General features: G+C 36.5%; 1 long non-coding RNA gene across 1 annotated transcript in view; it reads left to right on the plus strand.

Annotated features, from left to right (window-relative positions):
• LOC121143198 overlaps positions 1-23723 on the plus strand; it is a 130430-nt gene that overhangs the window by 82721 nt on the left and 23986 nt on the right. Inside the window, exon 4 of the long non-coding RNA XR_005880371.1 lies at positions 9663-9856. This is a non-coding gene — a long non-coding RNA (uncharacterized LOC121143198). The remainder of the gene's footprint in view (positions 1-9662; positions 9857-23723) is intronic.

Below are 23723 nucleotides of genomic sequence, written 5' to 3' on the forward strand. Positions count from 1 at the left end.
AAAAGAAAGAAGAGGGCAGAAGAAGTTAGAGATGTAATGGATTATTTTTCCAAATGCAGAAAATTTGCCCAATGAATTTAAACACCAGAAAATATGGAGAATACTACTTTGAGGAACAACATATGCAGACTTCTTTAAAACAGTTACAGAGATTATATCATAAAAAAGTAACTGTAGAGAGGTAACCATAGACAAGGGAGATAAATATTAGTAGGATATGTAGAGAAGAACAGACACATGCTTATAAAACAATTGGAAACAAAGAGAAATTGAAAACCAATATGCTATGTTTGATTAAAGTATCTGTGACAAGTTTAAGTAATGTAGAGAATTTTCAGAAACATAAAAACTAAAAATAAATATTTTGTTTGAAGATTTGTTTCACAAGAAGTGTTGAGATAAACTCTTTAAAGTAAAAGAGACAACATTGGACAGCTGATTAGAGTCCTGAGTTCAAGTGAGTGAAAACTGCCCGACTGTAGGGTAGCTAGGAAATGTGTCCTACTTTTGGTAGAAGGAAATATGTCCTACTCTAGAGTAGATAGAGAATGTGCCCTACTCTTGGTTAGAAGGGAATGTGCCCTACTCTAGGGTAGACATGAAGTGTGCCCTGCTCTAGATAAAAAAAAATGTGCCTTACTGTAGGGTAGATAGGGAATGTGTCCTACTCTAGGGTACAAGGAAATGTGCCCTACTCTAGGGTTGATAGGGAGTGTGACCTACTTTAGAGTAGATAGGAAATGTGCCCTACTCTAGGGTAGAAGGAAATGTGCCCTGGCTTTACATTCTGGTCTCCAGTGACTTTATTAGATCATAAGCGATATATTACCACAACTTGGTTCTTAGAAAGAGTTAATTTGACATTGGGTATACACTATATTATTGGGATCTCATTATTTATACTTTCAATATTGTTTCTAAAATCAGCTTTACTCTCTTTTACTATAACTTCATCAAAAATTAAATATATTTTTATTCAGTGTTAGATGTTCTGAAATTTATTTTACAAACATTGTGGGTTGTTTTTGTTGTTTTTAAAATTTATTTATTTTATATTTTGACCACATTGTACCCTTCCCTTTTTCTTCCCAGTCCCCCCTCCCACTCACCTTCCCTCTGTGCCACCCAGTCCCCACCCCCCCACCCTATACTCTCCTCCTCCATTTTTCTTCAAAAAAGTGTAGGCCTCTCATGAATACCAATAAAACATGACATATCAAGTTGAACATCCCCTTGTATTCATGCTAGGCAAGGCAACCCAATGTGAAGGATAGGCTCCAAAAGCAAGCAAAAGCGTGGAAGACAGTGCCTGCTCCCACCGTTAGGCATTTAACAGGAAGATAAAGCTAGCTGACTATCACACATATGCAAAGGGCCTAGCTTAGTCCCATACAGGCTCCCTGGTTGTCTGTTCAGTCTCTGCTGTCTCCTTTGGGCCTAGATTAGTCAATTACGTGGGTTTTCTTGTGATATTCTTGTCACCTCTGGCTTTTGCAATGTTTCCCCATTTCTTCTTCAGGATTCCCTGAGCTCGGCTTTATGTTTGGGGTCTTGCACCTCTTTTCAACCTTTACTGGGTGAAACTTTTCTGATGACAACTGGGACAGATCCTAATTTATGAGTACAGCAAAACATCATTAGGCATCATAACTTTGACATTTTTTTTTAATTCCAGTCGTATTTGCTTCTCTTCTAAGTCTTTGGGCCATTCAGTTTCTGGGGCTTTGCACTCCAGGCAGTGTCAGGTGTGGGCTAACTCTGTTGTTGTGGGTCTGAGGCTGGAACCGTTATTGGTTGGCCACTCCCACAATCTCTTAGCCTCTCTTACCCCGGGACATCCCATAGGCAGGACAGTCCACAGGTGAGGGATTCTGTGGCTAGATTGGTGACCCAGTCCCTCCAATGGAAATCTTGCCTGGGCACAGGAAATGGTCAATTCAGGCTACATATCTGCTATTACCTGAAGTCTTAACTGGTGTCTTCCTTTTAAATTTCTAGGTCTTTCTCTTGTACCTTACCCAGAAATCACCCCCTTCCTGTCATCTCTTTCAGTACTCTCCTCTTTTCTCCTGCACTTGACCCCTCATATTCCAATTCCCACTTACCCCCAGGCCACCCAGGAAATTTCACTTTCCGCAGAGATCTGAGAGTTACACCTTCAGCCCTCCTTGTCATGTAGCCTCTCTAGGACTTTGGATTGCAGCATGGTTATCCTTTGATTTACAGCAAATATCTACTTATAAATGAGTAAATGTCATGTTTGTCTTTCTGGGTCTGTGTTACTCTAGATGATTTTTTCTAGTTTGGTCCATAGGCCTGCAAATTTCAAGATGTCATTGTTTTTAACAGCTGAGTAATACTCCATTGTATAAAGTATGCCACTTTTTTATTTACTCTTAGGATTCTGGCCTGGCTTCTGTTTTCTTTGTTTTTTTTTATATATAAATTTGCATTTCAGTAATGTTTTGCTTATAGAATTGATAATGATACTTCTTGCATGCGTTCCCAGATCCAAGATAGAGAAGCATTAATCTCTGTTGTTCAGTTCCACAATAGCATGTAAATGAAATCATACCTTATACAGTCTTTGGGAGCTTACTCCTTTCTCTTATTTATGAAAATAAAATTTACACAAAGCATCACATATTTCTTGGGACTCAATAAATTTAGAGATTTCATCTCATCCAATAACAAACACTAAGGTCATGATTTAAAATATTTCATTCATCTTGGAGTACACCACTCTTTTCATCTCCTTTAAAAGTGTCCTCTGCTATAAGTTCACAGACTCAGTTGCTGTTCTGACCTTATATCTTCCTAGATCAGCTCCATAGCATTGTACATTATGTCATGCAAAATAAAACAAGTAATTCTGATATTTTTGTCTTTGGTTGTTGCTGTTTTACATAATGTTTTATGTGGATTCACTTCATTTGTTAGTTCAATTCTTTTTGATAGTTTTATATCCAGAAACAAATACTTTTTATAGATTTTATTTAAATTGGAAACAATCTTATTTTACATGTCAATCCCAGTTCCCTATCCCTCTCATGAACCCCATCCCCCCATCCCATCCCCCATAGACTTCCCAGTAGCTGACACCCATATTCAGGGGGCCTGATGTGGTCTTATGTTGGTTCCCAGCTGTCATTCTGGAGTCAATGAGTTCCCATTTGCTTAGGTCAGCTGTTTCTGTGGGTTTTCTCAGCTTGGTCTTGACCCCTTTGTTCTTTACTCCTCCATCTCTGAATCTGGATTCCAGGAGTCTGGATCAGTGTTGAGCTGTGGATCTCTGCTTCTGCTTTCCTGAGCTAATGGATAAAGACCCTAGGATGGCATTAGAGGTAGTTTTCACTCTCATTATAAGAGGAAAGGCATTTAAGGTAGCCTCTCTACTATTGTTAAGGGTCCTAGTTGAGGTCATTCTTGTAGATCTCTGTATAATTCCCTAGTGACAGATTTCTCTTTAAACCTATAGTGACTTCTTCTATTGATGTGTCTCTTTTCTTGCTCTTCTCTATTCCTCTCCCCACTGAATCTTCCTGATTCCTCATGTTCTCCTGCCATTCCTCTTTTCCTCTCCTCTTTCTACTACCTCCCTTCTCCATCCCCCCATGTTCCCAATTTGCTCAGTGCCTTTTGTCTCTTTCTGCTTCACTGGGGTACCATATATGTATCTCTTACAGTCCTCCTTGTTTCTCAGCTTTTCTGGAGGTGTTGATTGTAGGCTGGTAATCCTTTTATCTATGACTAATATCCATATGTGAGTGAGTGCATACCATGTTTGTCTTTCTGTGACTGTCTTACCTCACTTAGGATGGTTTATTCTAGTTCCATCCATTTGTCTGCAAATTTCAAGATTTCATTGTTTTTTTTTCTGCTGAGTAGTACTCCATTGTGTAGTAGAACATTTTTTGTATCTATGCTTCATTTGAGGGGCAACTAACTTGCTTCCAGGTTCTTGCCATTAGAAATAATGCTGTTATGAACATAGTTGAACAGTTGTCCTTGTTGTATGAATGTATTCCTTGGGTATATGCCTAAGAGTGGAATTGCTGGATCTTGGGGTAGACTGATTCCCATTTTCCAGAGAAACCACCATACTGATTTCCAAAGTGACTGTACAAGTTTGCACACACAAGATTAATGAAAGAGTGTTTGTTCCCCTTTCTCCACATCTTATCTAACATAAATTGTCATTGGTGTTTTTGATTTTAGCCATTCTGACAGGAGTAAGATGGCCCTGATGGCTAGGGATATTGAACACTTTCTCCAGTGCCTCTCAACCATTTTAGACTCCTCTATTGAGAATTCTCTATTTAGTTCTGTAGTCCACTTTTTAATTGGATTCTCTGGTGTTTTGGAGACTTGCTTCTTCAGTTCTTTGTAAATTTTAGAGATCAGCCCCCTGTCAGTTGTGGAGTTAGTGAATATCTTTTCCCATTCTGAAGGCTGCCTTTTTGTTGTGTCTTGTCAGTGTTGTTTTGATATGCATTTCCTCCATGGCAGAAACAAATAATTTAATACATTCTATTTATGTATCCCATTGCTTAGGTGCTTTTACTAAGATTGTTTGTTAGATGAATAAAGACAAATTAGCAACTCTGTATATAATTTTAAAGATAAACATTTTAACTTCCTTTATATAAAATCACAAAAGTCAAGTGGTTAATATACAAATATACAAGGACTGTTTTACCTAAAACTCATGGTGGTCTTATACTATGTTACACAGTTTGGAGGAGTATTTTATGCTGCAAGTCAGTCTTATGGTGCCTTTTTTATTGGAGTTGAATAGTGCACTTCATCTAGAGTCTCATGGTGACCTCCTGGCACTTCCTCATATGTTCAGACTTTAAGCATCTTTCTATTTCTTTGTTGAGGGCTCACTCATCTCTATAGTATTTGCTTAAGATTTTCTGAATTTTAATTTATAATGACTTCTTCTCTTACTATATATTATTAAGAAGTCTTTGTATAGTTCATATAACAGATGTGTATTAGAACTTGTTTACTGATGTTGGCGAAACTTTTTTTCATTCATTATAATTGTGGACAGAGAAAATGTTTATAAATCTGATTTCAAATTATTTGTTTTATATATAAATATATTTGTGTCTTCTCTATTATTTTTACAGCACATCCACATTATGCAGACAAGGCATTTTCACAGTCATGACAGTCTTCTTGCCTCAGTCCCTCTGGTGCTGAGCTTGAAGTCATGCTCTACCAGTGCCAGTTTCTATCAGAATTTTTAAGTACTTTTCTTATTGACATGTTCTGATAACATTTCTTAGGGAAGTGTTATAGTTTTAACTTTCACATTTAATTTTAGATCCATTTTGTTGATCTTACATCATGACATCAAATATATTCTCTCGTAGTTCTCTTCTCTTTGCTGATATTCATGCTTTATGAATGTGTCCCTTCATTAACCTACACCAGATACCTGGGGCTGCATCTCAGTTCTTCCTGCTACTTGATAGCCTCAGGGAAGAACTTGATTTTTGTCTTCTATTTTTGTGGTTATTTTGTTTACTTTCTTGTTTCCCCTCCAGTTTTGTGAATGCTAACTTGTTCTAAGTTCGCAAATGTTTGACGAGATTTCAAAAAAATTAGTTTAGTTACTTGGCATTTATGCAAAAACACATAGAAGAGTATCAATCCTGCCATTTCTTTTTAAAGTAACATTAATAAATATCAACCACATCTAAACTAAACTATTATCTAACATGGCATCCTGTTGTTGAGGGTTGGTGGGTTGAGGAACGAATTGCAGAGCTGTTGTTTTGCGTTAGAACATCTAGTTCTTGAGCTTAAGACTCTTCTTGATCCTTGCTGAATATTTATCTTCATGGCTTTGAGTATCATGATATTCATTAAAAATGTTATTAATACAAAGTAATGCTTTATTAACTCATGACAGAATCTGGGTAATTAGTTTAAACTGGAAGCCAGAATCCAGTAAGCACATATGGGTTTGTTCTATGGATTCTATCTTGGTAAAATATGATGGAAACGTGTTAGGAAAAGATGATTTAAAATAGGAAAAATAATAGGCACAGGATATTTAAATACTGCATTTCATTTCTAGTTTTCTTTTACCCAGAGTAGTTTTCCACAGAACCATGGCAGTATTGTACATCTGTTGATGCCAGTTGAGTTAGATATGGCCCTCTAATATCTCTTCTTGCTAGGCACAGGAAGACAGGATTAGATACAAAATCATCTGCCACTCACAGTGAATTTTATTTTATACTGCATAAGTTCATATTAGAATCCTTTTTCTTAAAATAGAGGCACTAAGAAGACTTTCTCAAGAGTGTTCATTTTTCACAAAATCACTAGGTTGTCTACTGCCTACAAAATGATATCCGTGAACTGCTTTTTTAACATTCTATTACCAACTCTGTGACAATATACAGACTATTTTTCCACACCCACACACCCACATATCCACTAACAGTTTTTGGAAGTGTGAAACAGGGCTTCCTGTGGTATCTTAACATTTTATGTAACCATTATTGAAACCACTGCTTATGCTGGGGATGTCACTGCAAAATCTGCAGACTTTCTTTTTTTCCAGGAAATAAGTGTTACCCAATTATTTGCTCAAAATACCAACACCAACAAGTAACTGAAATGGCAGTGTCTACCTTGGTTTTAGATCTTCAAAAATCCACAACTTTCTAGCTTGAGGCAACTGGTTCATAAAAAACTTCTATTAAAGGATGTAAGGAAAATTAGGATATTTTTCTCATTGATGTGACAAGAAAGAAATGTCTACCCAGAAAGATGTGAGGAGACATGATTTACGTCTGCTGGCAAGGCAGTGTGTATTTTGCAGATGCTCCTGTGCTCAAGTCTGTGCAAGGCAGTTCTTGAATGGCTGTGTTCTAAAAGTCCTTTTCAAGAACTTCTGTAACAAATGTAGAGAGCTGAGGTTTTCTGAATAACACAAGATGCATATTTATGCATTTTTCTGGTTAGGAAGGGGTATGACTAGGTGTTTTTCTCATTTTTTTACTGTACATTTACTGGCATTTTTACATAGCTGTGCATTGCCAATCCTCTAAGTTTGTTTGCAGTTGTATACATTTAACTTAAAACCCTACATTGCACCTTGTAATAGGTCTTAGGTCAATGTAATGCTACTCTAAATGAGCCATCATAGATGGAAAGTAGATTTGATAGGTAGTTATTCCTTGAACAAAGACAACACTGAGTTCATTCTTTCAGTTTTCATTATCAGTAGAGTATTGTGGTGAACTCTATGAGACTTGAGGTTTATTGTTGTATTTTTTTGCTTCCCATTATTGAGAAATTGTATGTGGATATGTGATGTGGTGTTAAGCAGTAATCCGCATTTTTATCGAGACTCATATGCTTACTCGGTAATTCTTAGGACTTTTCATTGTTTATAATATATGATATCACTGCTCAGTTACAGTTTCCCTTGATGTTAAATGGAATGCTCCTCATGTGGGTCTCAGATGCAAGCCCTTTTAAAAACATGGTAACAATGTTTTCTGTGTATGTAGTATTTCTTTAGACACTTAGGGTACTTCACAAGTCAGTGTTGCAAACTGATTCTGCTTGGCCATAACCTATCTGATAGTGGTTTCTTAGCCTGTGGGATGTGTCATGAGAAAATGTCTGTGATTTGTTTCCCTAAATCTTTTTAAAAGTGAAGAGGCTCTTTTTGTTCTTATCCATCACTCCTCACTTTCTTCCATCTTGAATGAAAAGACAATATTTGGATCCTAATCAGCCTTTTCCCTATGATGTTATCCTCAGGATGAAGTGAGGGGGTGAGTAAGCAGCATTAGAGAAGCATATTCAGCTTCCGAAGAATATACAGAGCAAACACTCCATTACAGGTCTGGGTTTTCTTCTTAAAATGCTTATGTGCGAAAGCAATAGACGCCAATCTTGGCTAATGCACTATTATTTTGAGTTATGTGTTACTCACAGCCAAACTGAGTTGAAAAGTTTCCAAATGCTCAGGCCAAGTTTCTACACAAATAGAGATTGCTGTTCCTCTGAGTCAAATTTGAGTGATGTTGTCTGTGCTTCTTGTTTTAGAAGAAAATGTACTTCCCCTACCTATCATTAAGGGTTGATGGTTTATCCATTACACAGAAGCGTTCCGTAAGAGCTAATGGTGGGAGGGACTGAAAATCAGAGAATTGCTCATGAAGCTGGAATCCTAACCAAAGTCTCCCTCATTTCTCACCTTACCTTCCCAAATACTCACCCCTTGATTTTGCCTTTGATTATTTTAACTAAGTCCATTTTTTTTGTTTGTTTTGTCTTATTGATTCATTTTCCTCTGGAAGATGTTGAAAAATAATCATAAGTTGACTAAACTAAATTTTTTTTCTGAGCATGGTAGAGATAAAATGTTTCTAATCAGGATAGCAATGAGTGTTTTGAGGTGATATAATATTAAATTTAAAAGTAGATTGTATCTAGAGGTTTTTTTTAATAAGAAAAAAAGGATCTGAGCTATAGGTACCTTTTTCCCTTCTAAAGATTAAATATCATTAATAGAGTTTAATAATCATAACAACGTATTTACTCCTCTTCCCTCTTATAAAGCACACATTTTATGTGGAATGGCTGTGCAATCAGTTCATATATGTCCTGCCTGAAGAATACTAGAACATGAATTATGATATATACTTTATTTTCTAGTTCATAATTAATATGACATGGACTTTGGACTCCCATCCAACAATGTGAGATGCACTCTCACCCTGAACTCTTGGTGGAGGGTCTAGGCCCTGCCCTGGATGAAATGACAGACTACGGACACCGCCAAGGAGGGCCTCACCCTCCCTGCAGAAATGAGGGGATATTGGGTGGGGGGTTAGGGGGAGGCCACTGGAGGAAGGGAGGGAAACAGAGAGGGACCTGGAACTGACTTGTGAAGCAACCTTGTTTCTAATCTAAATTTAAATTTAAAAATAAATAATAAAAAAGAAAAAATAATATGAATTTTTCTTAATAGGTACATTTTCTTCACATAAAGATATTAATATATATAGTAAATAATTTGAAAAATATTTAGATATGGAACTAAATATTTATTTTAAGTAAAAAGAATTTTTCCAGCAATTTATAACTTGTTATGTGTGTTTGCGTAATAGAAGTACTTTATAGAATGTATTTAATAACATTTACACCTATTATGTTGGTATTTTTATAATGTTTACACTTATTAAAGCAAAATTTAGAATACTAAATTATAAATGGCAAATATTTCTCTTTTAAATAACCAATAGGCCAATATATGCCAATTCAGAATGTTTCCCAAACTAATTAAACTATCATGTAAAAACCATGTATGCAATTAATTAGGTTAATAACAAACCAAATCATTTAGATTTTACAAAATAAAAATTGGGCTAGTTCTGTAGCTCAAAGGTGAGGAAGAGTTTACTATGTACTCCACCATGATACAAACTCCAACAGCCAAAATAAAACTAAATGAACAGTTGAAAATGATCTGATACTCAAACTGAAATATTGATAATAAAATTAAAAGAATAACAAAAATTTTGGTTGACACTGAGTCCCTAGATATGTGATGAAGATACAAATGTTTCATTTAAATGCACAGTTGTTATCAAGATCTTTTTTGGACTCTCTGTCCACAGGATCTACGAGGAGAGAACTCAAACTCCACACAAATCACCATGAAGAAGATAAGCCGAGTGGAACAGAGCAAATTCCCAGGGTGAACACATATGATGGCCAAAGAGATCATTGTGCCAACCTACAAATTAGACCACTACTGCTTCTGAACACTGGAGAGCAGACAGCTCTTCATGAGAAATGTCTTTATGTCCAGGTGAGTGACAGGTGCATTTGATTTCTCTCATGCAGGGGCAATGGTTGCCCTCATTTGTTTCAGAAATACTTCAGCTAGACATTGACCTTATTATTAGCTATCTGTTAATGACTTTCAGGCACTTCAGAATGTCATGTCTCTACCCAAGAACAAAGATATAATTAGATATGATTCAATTTACCTATAAGCAGGAAACTGTGGTTTCAGGTATTGATGTTAGCAGATCTGTGTTATGAGGAAGGGGCCTCCCCTTCCATGGTGGCTTCAGTCATACCAATATACAATAACTAGGTATATAATAGAATGATGGATGGTAATTGTGTAATTTCAATAGTGGTGTATGATATACTATATCAATCCAACTGATTTGCCTGGCAAACACTCTACAAGTGTAGTACAACTCTAATTCTGTCCATTGGTTTCAAACATATAAACGGCAGTACTATTTTAATATCCAAATTATTCAAAATATATGATTATGTTGGTTGTAAATACTGCTGAAACTGAACATTGTTTTAGGTATGTGAGATATTTTTCTTGTTGATTAGACATATATGTTCAGGAGACATATTACATTTAAAGACATTTTAGCACTTGCCCATACTCTCCATATAATTCAATACAGATATGCTGAGTAGCAACCAGGGCTTTAGAGGTTGCATGTCGCTCCCTGGTAAGGGTAAATAGAATAGATTTTTGCCAGTGGATTGGGAATGAAATGGGAAGGGAACAAGAAGGTTCAATTGAGGAGAGAGACAAAGGGAGAAATTATGGGGATAGATGACTGGAACTGGGGTGTGTTTGGAAGCAATGTGGAAACCTAGTGCAGTCGAAATTCCTTAGATGCTATGAGAGTGATCCTAGATAGGACTCCTAGTAATGGAGGATATAGAGTTTGAACTAGTTATTTTCTATAACTATGCAAGACTTCCAGTCGTGGGACTGGGACACCAACCCAGCCATAGAATCTATAATCCACAATCTGTTCTTCCAGCAAGATGTCCTAGGGCAATGATGGCTCAGTGCTTATGGAGTCACCAACCACTGACTCACTAACTTGAGTCCCATGATATAAGAGGGAGCCAATACCTGATACCATCTGGATGACCAGGAACCAGAAGGTGGATACCTCTGAGATCTAGCATCAAACCACAAACAACTGAAAAAAACATCAGTGAAATGATCCCTAATGATGTTCTGCTATACTCATAGACTGATCACTTGTTCAGTCTTCACCAGAAATACTTCCTTCAGCAGCAGGTGTGAGCAGATGCTGAGACCTACATCTAGACAATATGCAGAGGAAGAGTCTAAATTTAAGGTCTCCATCAGGTCCCTCTGCTCAGAGATTGGGGACCCTACAGAAGAGGAGGAGGAAAGATATTAGGACCCATAGCTAGGTTCTGCATGTACATTGTGGTTGCTTAGTTGATATTTTTGTGGGACAAGGACAGTGAGAGTGAGAGTGTCTCTGACTCTTTTACCTGCTCTTGGGACCCTTTTACTCATCCTGATTGACTCATCCAGTCTTGATATGAGGGTTTGTGCCTAGTTTTATTGCATCTTGTTATGCTGTGTTCATTGATATCTTTGGTAGGCCTGTCTTTTCTGAAGGAAAATGATGGGGCAGTGAATCTGGGAGAAATGGGGGGTGGGCTTGGAGTACTGAAGGGAGAGGAAGCTGTGGTCGGATGTATTATTTGAGAGAAGAATAAAAATTCAATACATGGAATATATTACATTTTTTTGTGAATGAAATACATACACATAAAGGGATACTTGTGCTGAGTAGGTCATCACTACAATAACATTTGCATCCAGTAGGAAGTACTTTCTGTGATTCCATGGGTATGAGGCAGACCAGGAAATCTAAAACTTGTAATAATGACATGATACATTAGGCAACAAGAAAAGTTGTATTTGAAAGAAGCTGTTTGACTACCATCCATGACATTAAGAGAAATCTTGCTTATACTACTCCACTATCAGATCAGTTACCAATCATGTGACAGTTGTAATGTATTATGAGGCAACAAAATGTGGTTAGTAGAGTCAAAGTAATAGGAAACTTTAATTTACATAATTTACAAAATTTAATTATACATAAATGTGTGTAAATATCCATTTGTGTTTGTCTATTCTTCTGTGTTAGAACAGATAGGTGTGTAACATAGCATGTATGTCAGGACAACCTAAGATATTTTTTCCTTGCTTTCTGCCTTCTCCGAGGCAGAATCTCTCTCTGCTGTCTTGCCTGCATATACTAGTTTAGCTAAGCCACTAGTTTCTGGAGACTCATTTGTCAAGGCTTCTTATCTAGGATTACAGAGGGATGCAATATCTAACTTTAACCTGGGTTTTGGGGATTCAAATGAAGCACCTAACTTTTTACTTTACCTAAAAGTGTCATATTCTCACTCTAGATTTTTGTATTTTAAGCAAAAAACCCAAACTCATGAACATGACTATTGTCAACAATTCCATGTAAGGAATATTAATTCAGAAAGTGTAAGCAAATAAAATATTGTAAAATGTTTAATTAAAATGTTATTTTAGAGCCTCTGGCGTAGTATGGTCCTTTCTCTTTAAACATAAATCAAATAAAACATACTTCAAGACTCATCAGTGTTCTATTGGCATTGTACAGAGTTTCACATAGCAGGCATGTAAATCTCAGATGGATTTTACTTTATGAAATTTAAATTTAGTATTAGCAAAATTTTCTGTGATTCATCAGTGAAGTTTTAAAAGTACCATTTGGATCTTATTAGTACTACTCTTACTTTTTCTTATCTATAAATTTGAGCAATTTTACATTTCAGGTTAATATTTTTTTGCTGTTATTCTTGAGCTCTGTTACATATGAAATCAACTGTTTCTGGGATCTTTCCATCTTACTATAACTCAGCAGTTCTCAACTTGGGGTTCACAACATCTTTGGGGTTCACATTACCTTTCACAGGGATCTTCTAAGATCAAGGGAAAAGACAGATATTTACATTATGACTCATAGCTATAGAAAAACTACAGTTAAGAAGTAGCAACAAAAAATTTATGCTTGGATGTCAGCACAACATGCTGACTATATTAAAGGATCACAGCTCTAGAAAGTTGAGAACCACTGTTCGAAGGAGACTCCTTCTGCTTTCTTTGTAGTTTGCTGTGTCTGCATCATGTAAGGGACAGAATCAGAATTTCCATCAGAACAAAAACGAATGTGCTGTAATCTTATTTCTGCTTTCCAAAACCCATACATCAGTGGTTATCTGAATCTTCCTAGAGCTTTGTACATATGTGTCATATTGTATATAAATGTATCAGTTCAGGTTGTTCTCTGCATTTTGACCACTTGTGGGTCTCTTGTACTAATATTAATGAAAATAATACAAAACAAATAATATTATAAATTTCATCCCAATTTCAAGTTTTGTTAATAAACCTTATAAAATTTCCTTTGTAATTATTCAATACTTTTAATAGGGTAATTGTTACCATGTATGCAAAGTGACTTTATTTAATATATTAGAAATTCAAAGAACTCTAAACTTTGTGATTAAGAAACAGAATTCATTGTAAGAAACAAATGAACAAAAAATGTTCATTTATATTTAGAAGTAAGTGTTAGCTTATTTGTATGTAATCAAGTTACACTTTGCCCAGGTACCAAGATAATTCTGTTTAAAATATACACAGTATGTGGTAGAAAGGCAGGAAAGGCAGAAACCTATTCTGCATGCTGAAAAGTAAAGTGTGAGTAGCCCATCCAGCTGGTCCAGCTCTAGTTTTCAAAATAAATGAAGCCTTGACCTTTTCCTGCAAATTCCTGGCTCAATAACGAAAAAAACGAGCACATTATTCTTGTTTTGTATAGTGCTGCCTAAAGCGATAACCCTGAGAGCTAGGATTCAAGGACACATCCAGGCGAGGACTTTTCAAGAACATATACTTATTATTATATATTTATAATTTTGTACATTAATTTATATTAAGTATATATCATATATATATGTATATATAAACATTCCCTCTTCCCAAGCTGTAAGCACTAACCTTCTGAACAATCGTCTCTACTTAAATTTATGTGGGGTATTTTGCTCCAGGTATTAGAAATATTTTATTTCTAAGCTGATATTAGTTGCTGTCTAGTTATTACATGCTTTCTCCAATTTTTATTTTAAGTGGTATTTAACGTTTTTCTGTATGTGTCTTAAAGTATTGATATATCATATTTAAGAAGTAGAAATACAATTGCTCATGGGAGGCTGGAATGTATTCCTTGCAGCTAATGGCTATAACATGCTGCTATAGTCGGCAAAGGCCTTGACTCTTGTCCTTATGCTTTACATACATTCTTGCAAAAAGAATACATAGCTTTATAGTGCAATACACAATAATATTCAGGAGAAGTGAATTGTCTCAAAATATTACTAAGACTCAGTGAATGCCTCAGAAGATGTGATCAAAAACTACAGGAGAGACAGAGGACCAGGATGCTTGCTGTAAAATAGTATCTCTAAGACATGACAAGGATTCTGAACTCATGAGATTTCAATAATAATGCTGCCTACACACAAACTGTGTACTGACCAAACCAGTTGGCATGCCATTAATGTGGACAATTGCATAAGACCACATACTCAGAAGAAGAACATCTGACAATGAATGCCAAGAGAAGGAGAGTCAGTTTTCTCTAGAGTCATGGATGAGAAGTTATAGTGGAGACATGGGAGGAGTTGGAATAGGAAGGGGTAGAAATTACATAAATGTGCATTGAAATTCTCAAAAATTAAATTGTTAAAATTTTTCTGAACCATTTCAAATGTGGCCAAGACTCAACAGAGCCATTGTGAAGAGGTTTTAATCATCAGGAATGTGTTCAGATCATGGGTTCCCACATGGAGCATCATGGCTCAAAGACAGTCATATTGGACTGATTTTCTCCTTATTTTAAGGCAAGATAAATATCTTCTAAAAATCAAACACTTCTATCTTATAAGAAATCTTTATGTGTAAAAACTTAAGCCAATCATGGAGTAAAGAAAGATCGAAATATACAAAATGAAATTAAAGAGTACCAGAGACACTAAAAATGCCACACTGATCAGAGTCCATTACCCCCAAGATTGATATATATATATATATATATATAGACTATTCCTTCATTATATGAATTGTTTCTTCATCTGATTTTCATAAGCACCCCTAAGGAAAATAATGGAAACTACAGAAAATATAGAATAAGAAATGCAATACTCTCTAAATTAGTTGATGAAGAAGACTGAGAGCAAAGAGGTTAGTGTTTGAGAGATGGTGTACTTCCAGAGACATGCACAGTACCTCTGAGTTCTAGCTCATATACATGACGCTGCCTGAAATCTGACCATTCATGATCACCTAGGGCTTGGAGTAAAGGACCAAACCTGAACACATTGGAAGAAAAAGAAGAGTCACAATCATGATGAGTCTTAAATATTCTGTATTGTCATGGAAGGAAGCAGCATGAAAAAAATGAGAGTCAAAGAATAAATCAAACTTCCATATCATCTCAAACCTTGAAAAGAAGTACAGAAATTTTCATACCCAGGGTTCTATCCAAGAACAAAACAAAATATTTTCTGAGAAACAAAGCCAGATATTGAAAGGTCATTTAGGAATTCAATTAAAAATGTAACATAATAAGAAAATTGAATGTACAGGAGCCCAGCTGAGGAGGATATACAAAAATACATAAAAAGAAAGTGGAAGGTTGATTCATGTAAATCCTACCTGTCAATTACCTTGTGGAAATTAACACATTGTTTTCCTTCAGACACTGAAAGCCCTGGCTGTCATGTGCTCATGTTGGCTGAAATGCAGACGAAATTTGATGAAATCTTTGAATTTTACCAATTTGGAAGACATATTCATCTTTGCCAGTTTCTGTGGGCCAAGACTGTAGCCTTGGCTATAGTGTGGTTAAAGAATTCACCACTTGGCATAGAAGAAGAGGGGGAAGAAGAGGAGGAGAGAGTAGGTCATGGGAGAACAGGAAGGTTGAGGGGGGTGTTAGAATAGGGGAAGAACAGGATGAGAAATACCATAATAGAGGGAGTCATAGATTTGAAGAGAGATCTGGCAGCAGTGAGACCTCTAGTGATCTATAAGGATGACACCAACTGCCAAGCTAAGCAATAGTGGAGAGACCACGTTAAATGCCCATTCCTGATAATGAACTTGATGTCTACACTGTATGCCATCCTAGAACCTGCATCCAGTGACTGATGGAAGCAGAGGCAAGCACCCACAGTTAAACACTGAACTGAACCCATGGAACCCAGTGACAGAGAGAAAGGAGCAATGAGCAAATTGGCAAAGAATGGGCTGGCAAAACCAGCAGAGACAGCTGATCTGAAGAAGGCAGAGCTCTTGGACCCTAGACCACAGCTGGGAGGCCAGCATGTGACTGATCCAGACCCCTTGAGTGTGAGAGTCAGTGAGGAGGCCTGGGCAACCTATGGGACCCTGAGCAGTAGATCAGTGTTTATCCCTGGCATACAAATGGACTTCGTGTGTCCATAACACAAAGAGGGATGCTCTCTCAGCCTGGACTCTTAGGGGAGTGCCTGGTCCCTGCCCTGAGTGAAATGACAGACTCTGGATATCTCGATATGGAAGGAAGTGGGGATAGGGTCGGAGGTGGGAGAGGTGCAGGAGGAGGGGAGTGGGAGGGATTGACATGTGAAGCAAGCTATTTAAAATTAAAATAATAAAAAAGAAAAAAACAATGAACATCAATTCACTAGAACAAAACAATTATAATTGAAGATCTGATTCATTGGAAAGGTAATTGCCAATCAAGTAAATAAAATTTAATAACCTAAAAAGGTCAGTTAAATAATGATAAGATAATTGAAAACTAGTGGAAAAAGAAATATTTATTTAAAGACCACTAAAAAAAGACTTAAATAAACTTTAAGATACTCCAATAGCTCCAAGATTCACAAGAAAAATTCTTAAGCAAAGAAAAAATTATCTTTTCAAATTATGTGTATGTATAAAACCAAATTATTCTATGAAAAATACTTGTAGAAAAGAAGAATTTAAAACTGGCTCAAAATAAATATACTCAATATTCCTTGCATCAGAGTTATAATACATTGTTCTAATGCCATATTGTTTATGATTTTCATGTGAAGAAATCATATGAAGTGTTAACCAACAGCTAAAAAGTAGCAGCCACACAAATGTAAACAATTTCAACTACAGGTTTAATTTTTATTATTCACTTTGCCTTTCAATGTCAACCTTCAGTTGGACTGAGAAAATTTTCTCAGTTCTGATAAGGAAAACAGAATTTATGTTCCTGTGTGTGGCATGTGCTATTTGAAGCAGACCTTCATGTTTATTCGTGTACTGCAAAAAATAAGGACATTAAAGGTAGAGGATGGGGAGATAGCTCTGTGGGTAAAAGCAAATAGTTCTTTAGAAAACTGAAGATTCTTTCCTGGCACCCATGTTAGGTAGTTCACACCTACCTGTAACTGCTGTTCCTGGGTGTCCTAGACTCTTTCTGCCTTTATTGATGCCCACATCCATAGTCATATTGAAGGATACACACACATAAATAAGTGATAAAATAAATATTTCATAAATAAAATTAATTGTAAATGTTAAATCAATAAAGTAAGTAATAACATCAATTCCCTGTTGTGGAAATATTAATATATAATTGCATAACAACTATTTAGACTTTTAAGCTATGTATTTACAACTATACACTAAGGAGTGAATTCTGGAAATGGAATTGATTTATATTGTGCAACATAATTATGAACATGTTTTCTACATTATATTTTTAATTTATCAGAATACTTGGGTATTATGTTTAGCAAATGTTATTAAATGCCTGAATTTGATATATGTGTTTTTTAAAAGTTTATTAGTATTTATTTATTCATGTGTTTATCTGTTGTATATTTGAATGAATACCTTGTATGTCCCAGTGCCTATTGAGATCAGAATAGGGCATCAGATCCCCTGGAGCTAAAATTATAGATAGTTGTGATATGTGTGTTACAGATGTTAGGACCTGACTTTAGATCCTCTAGAATAGGTAATAAGTACTTTTAGATATTGACCTATACTTCCAACATTCTTGATGGATACTTTTCTACAGCCTTATTATAAAGTCATTAAACAAGTAAAGCAACATAATAATATTTATAAAGACAATTTATGTATTTTCTTTTTTGTTATTTTTAATACATTTTTATTTAAATTAAAAACAATCTTATTCTATATATCAATCCCAGTTCCCTCTCCTTCTGTCCTCCCAAGCCCCCCACCAACTCCCATCCATTCCTTAGGGAGGGTAAGGCCTCTCATGAAGGATCACCAAAGTCTGTCACATTGTTTGTGGCAGGAACTAGGCTCTCTCTGATGTATCTAGGCTGAGAGAATATCCGTCCATTGGGAATGAGCTCCCAAAACCCATTTGTGCACTAGGGATAAATACTGGTTCCACTACCAGAGGCCCCATAGACTGTCCAGGCCCTACAACTGGCGCCCTGGTTCAGGTTGCCTGGTTTGGTCCTATGCTGGTTTCCTAGCTGTCAGACTTGGGTCTGTGAACTTCCACTTGCTCAGGTCAGCTGTTTCTGTGGGTTTCCCTAGCATGGTCTTGATCCCTTTGCTCATCACTCCTCTCCCTCTCTCCAACTGGATTTCAGGAGTTAAGCTCAGTGCTTGGCTATAAATCTCTGCTTCTGCTTTTATCAGCTACTGAATGAAGGCTTATTACTTAGATTCTTAGTTGGGGTCATCCTTGTGGATCTCTGGATATTTCCTAGTCCCAGATTTCTCTTTAACACTATAATGGCTCCCTCTATTAAGGCATCTCTTTTTCTTGCTCTCCTTTTCTATTCTTCCCTTGACTCAATCTTCCTGATACCTCATGTTCTCCTCTCCCCTTTCCCCACCTCTTTCTCCTACTTCCCTCCCAACTCCCTCATGTTCTCGATTTACTCAGGAGATTTTGCCTCTTTTCCCTTCTCCAAGGGACCATATATGTTTCTCTCAGAGTCCTCCTTGTTTCCTAGCTTCTCCGAGGTTGTGGATTTTAGGCAGGTTATACGTTGTTCAATGTCTAATAGTCACTTATGAGTGCATGTTTATTTTTCTGTGTCTGGGTTACCTCACTCAGGATGGTTTCTTCTAGTTCCATCCATTTGCCTGCAAATAAAATTTACAATAGAAAAAAGAAAACATCTTCAACAAATGGTACAGGCATAACTGGATGCTGACATTTAGAAGATTGCAAATAGATCCATATATATTACCATGAGCAAAACTTAAGTCCAAATGGATCAAAGACCTCGGCATATATTCAGCCACACTATTAGAAGACAATGTGGGAAATATCCTTGAATGAATTGGTACAGGGAACTACTTCCTGAATATAACATCACCAGCACAGACACTGAGATCTACAATTAATAAATCGGACCTCCTGAAACTGAGAAGCTTCTGTAAGGCGAAGGACACAGTCAACAAGACAAAACAGCACACCACAGAATGGGAAAAGATCTTCACCAACTCCACATCAGCAGAGGCATGATTTACAAAATGTACAAAGACTCAAGAAGTTAGTCCCCCAAACACCAAATAAACAATTAAAAGGTGGGACACACCCATAGCTAAACACTGAACTGATCTCCTGGAATCCAGTTGCAGAGAGGGAGGAGTGATGAGCAAAGGGGTCAAGACCAGGCTGCAGAAACCCACAGAAACAGCAGACTGAACAAGGGGGAGCTCATGGACTCCAGATTGATAGTTGTGAAACAAGCATAGGATCAACTCAAACCCCCTGATAGTGGCTGTCAGTTAGGAGAACTGGGCACTCTATGGGTCCTCTGGTAGTAGATCAGTATTTATCCCTAGTACACAATGGACTTTGGGAGCCCACTCCACATAGAGGAATACTCTCTCGGCTTAGATACATGGGGGATGGTCTAGTCCCTGCTCTAAATGATATGACAGACTTTGAATATCCCCCATGAAAGACCTCACCTTCACTGGGGAGTAGAAAGGAGTGTAAAGGATCAAAGGGTGACTAGTTTGAGGGTTGGGGTGACAAGGGCAGATGCAGATGTATTTCACTTTCCTTTGTAATCCAATTAATTGGGCAGCTAAGAAACACAAATCCCTGCATCCTCTATATTAAAATACCCAAGTTCTGCCTCAGAAGGCTTTTCTTTACTAGAGTGTAAATTTTTACCTTTTACAGCTCTTACTATAAAACCAGTGTGTTAAATGTAGGCACCACTAAATGCATTATGAATTTGGGCCCAACTTTTTAACTCTATGTTTTGATGCCCACAAAGCTTACTTTAGAGGAAAATGAAAGCACTGCAACAGACTTCCTCTAAGAGTACAAAGGCCACTCTCTTTTCTGGACATATTCTAGGAGCATAGCAATGAAGCTACTTTGAAAGGACTAATAGAAGAACTTCAGTATCACAACTATTCAGTTGCAGCTTCAGATGTTACCAAATGCCTATCAAAAAAGGAATGTCTGTCAGTGGATGCATTATGTAGTCCAGTACTTGAGTCCATACTGGGTTAAAGGATGCATCTCAATTTTCTCTATATTATTTCAGCAGTTTGGAATTAAAGGTCAGGGTTGATGGTGATCTTCTAGGTTAGAAGACATCAACAACCTATTTAAAAATTAGTGATGCACTTAGAAAGGTTTTGGGTATGTTTTACTTTACAGATCTTAATGTCAACGAGAAAACAACAGATTGGAAGCCTCCGTTTACTTCAGCGACTAAGAGTCAGAATTATGAGGAATAGATATTCTTCCCCTAAGAGGAGATGGGGAGTGCTGAACATCACATGGACCTTAAGGAAAATGCAGACAAACAGAAGGGTGACACAGGAAATGGAAAAGAGCAGAAACACTGCTCAGCCGCAGCATCAGAGCAAGCGCTGTAGAGAAGCAGAAGCTCCATCCAGAAGGGAGTGTGTTCTAAAGAGCTGGTGGTCCATCCCACAAGCAAGAACACAGTTCTCCCATCTCTCAAGTTCAGCTAGAGTTTTTGGCAAAATGATGACTCTTCATGTTTGAGTGTTCAGTAGTCAGGATGAAGCCAATTTTTACCCATACCTCAGGTATTTCTTGTGAGTCATTGACTTAGGAGGGAACCAATTGTTCGATATAAAACTAGCTTGAATCCTGACATACTGACAAAGAATGATCACTATTATGGAAGTTTGGTGTCAGCGTACCACTACCCTAAGGAGAGACAATCCCTAGGTGGCTATTGTAGAGAACAGAAGGACAAAGATGTATGTGTACATGCCAAGAAGTTCAGGTTGCATTATACCGTACAGTGAACACAATCCATACTCTTGGCAGACAGAAGGGGAACCTCTCATCTAAAGATAATGATGGGTTATGATAGCCCTGAGCCCAAGGTCAGAGGTGGCCCCATCTCTGGATACAAGTATTGACTGTCAGTGCAGCTGAGATTGTGAAGCTACGGCTGCTGTTGAAAAGATCTAACAGCAGTTCAGTGCAACTTCACTCAACAGATACGAAAATGGTGTACAAAGCAATCAGTGTAGTAAAGCACAGATATAGAATCAAGTTTACAAATCACATGATCATATAAAGAGCTGAAGACATTTTTAAAACAAAGTTATATATCCTTTAGTGCAAAGGTCCTAAAGAACCTAGGAACAGATGGATTACGTCTCAACACTGTAAAACTTGTGATAAACTTGAAGAAAGCATTATACTGAAGGGGAAATGAAAACATTCCATAAAGTCAGGAACAGGAAAGCTTACCCTGGGTTTGCATTCTTAATTAATGCCATCCTTTTTGTTTTAGTTACCTAAATATGGAAAGGAAATGAAATAAAAGAAATAACAGGAAAGGAATGAAGCATGGTATCTCTATTTGTAGAAGATACAATCCTACATTCCAAAGATTTTATCAGAAAATGCTTAGATGAGATAAACATTTTTGACAAAGGAGAAGGATTTAAAAAATCAACATATGAAAGCTAGAAGCTTTCTTATATATTAAAAAAACTTCATAGAAAGTGATTAGGAGAAATATTTCCATTCAAAATAGCTCCAAATTGAAATCAAATTATGGATATGTACAGTAGAGGAAGTGGAAAAACCTCTGAAATGAAAACTGTAGCCCACAGAGGAGTGAAAATTTGTAAGACTCTAGGAAAAGGAGCAGGCCTCTGTACTCACATATTGGTTACACTACCAAGAACAACCCACAGATTGAATGAAATGTCCTATCAAAACTACGGTTGTACTTTGCACCAAATTACAAAATTCCTGAAATTCATGTGGAAACCAATGTAGTATGAATCATAAAGAGCAATAGTGGTGTCATAACTACTTCTGTTTTAAAATTGTATGATGGAGTCACAACACATTAACCATGCGGATGCTATTGGAACAAAAACAGACCATAAAACAGAATAAAGTAGTCAGGCACTGTTGTTATGGCTGCCTGATTTCTGACATAATTGGCAAAGTTCATGTTGGAGAAAAGGTGGTATCTTCCATTAAAAAATGCTAGGAATTCTAGGCATTCATAAATGGAAGAACAAATTTGGATTCTTTTTTTCTACTCTGCATAAGAATTTTTCCAAATAGATCAAATTTTCCTAATATCTGAAATTCTGAAATATCTAGGGGAACATTCTAGGGCGAAAACTTCAAGAAGCAGATGCAGGCAAGACTTTCTGGAGAGCCACAAATAGCTCAGGAAATAATTCTGGGAATCATGAAGTAGGAGAGCATACATTTGAAAAACCTGTTTTAAGGAAAGGAGCATCCATAAGAAAGAAGTGACAAGCTAAAGGCAGGGTGAAATTATTTAAAAATATACCTGTAACAGGTAATTAATTTGTAGATTAGGTGAAGAAAAAAATCACTAAGCCAATCAATACTTTGGGGGGAAAAACATGAACCGAATTTTTCAAAATAAGAAATAAAAATGACAAAATATATGAAAAAAATCAAGAGTTCCTAGCTGTCACGGAAATGTCAGAAAGTTATAATACACTGACACCCTATCCCATACTATTAGGAATGGTTAACATTAGAAGCCAATCAACAAATGCTGATGGGGATGTGGAAAAGAGGACCCATAATATATTACTGATACAAATACTACAGAAATCAGGATAGGAATTTCTTGAAAATTTTAAATAAATCTGCAACACTACTCATGTAGATTTCCTTTTGGTAAATACTAGTATGAATCTGTGTCAGCATGCCATCAGACACGCACACTCTATTTTTTGTTAGAGTATTGTCATTAGCATGATATAATATCAGCTTGAGTGTCTGACAGCTGAATTGATAAAGAAAATATATCATCTATCATATCCTCTCTCTCTTTCTCTCTCATGGAATAAGACAGACACATAGACACATAAAAACAGAGATGAATTTTTCCACATAAGGTAGCAGAAATAAGAGTATGAGAAAAATCCTGAAGAAAATGAGGAAGAGAAAGAGAAAGTACTTCTAGAGAAATAAAAATTTCTCATTTCTCTCAGATATGGGTTCTATATTACATATCTATCAACTATACTTACATGCAAACTAGCAAACAAAATACTTACCTACATACATTCATACATGTATTTATTCATACATACATACATATACACATACATGCATATACCTAAGTATTTATATAGCACAAAAAATGAACAACCAAAACCATCTATTTGAAAGAATAATGGGGCCTTTGGGAGGAGAGGTAAGGAAAACAAATATGCATGAAAGCAAGAAAAGTACAGTGACACACAACTATGAAATTTACATATGTGTAAGAAAAAAACTATT

The sequence above is a fragment of the Mesocricetus auratus genome, unplaced genomic scaffold (assembly GCF_017639785.1).
Source record: "Mesocricetus auratus isolate SY011 unplaced genomic scaffold, BCM_Maur_2.0 Super-Scaffold_100011, whole genome shotgun sequence".
In the NCBI taxonomy this organism is placed as follows: Eukaryota; Metazoa; Chordata; class Mammalia; order Rodentia; family Cricetidae; genus Mesocricetus; species Mesocricetus auratus.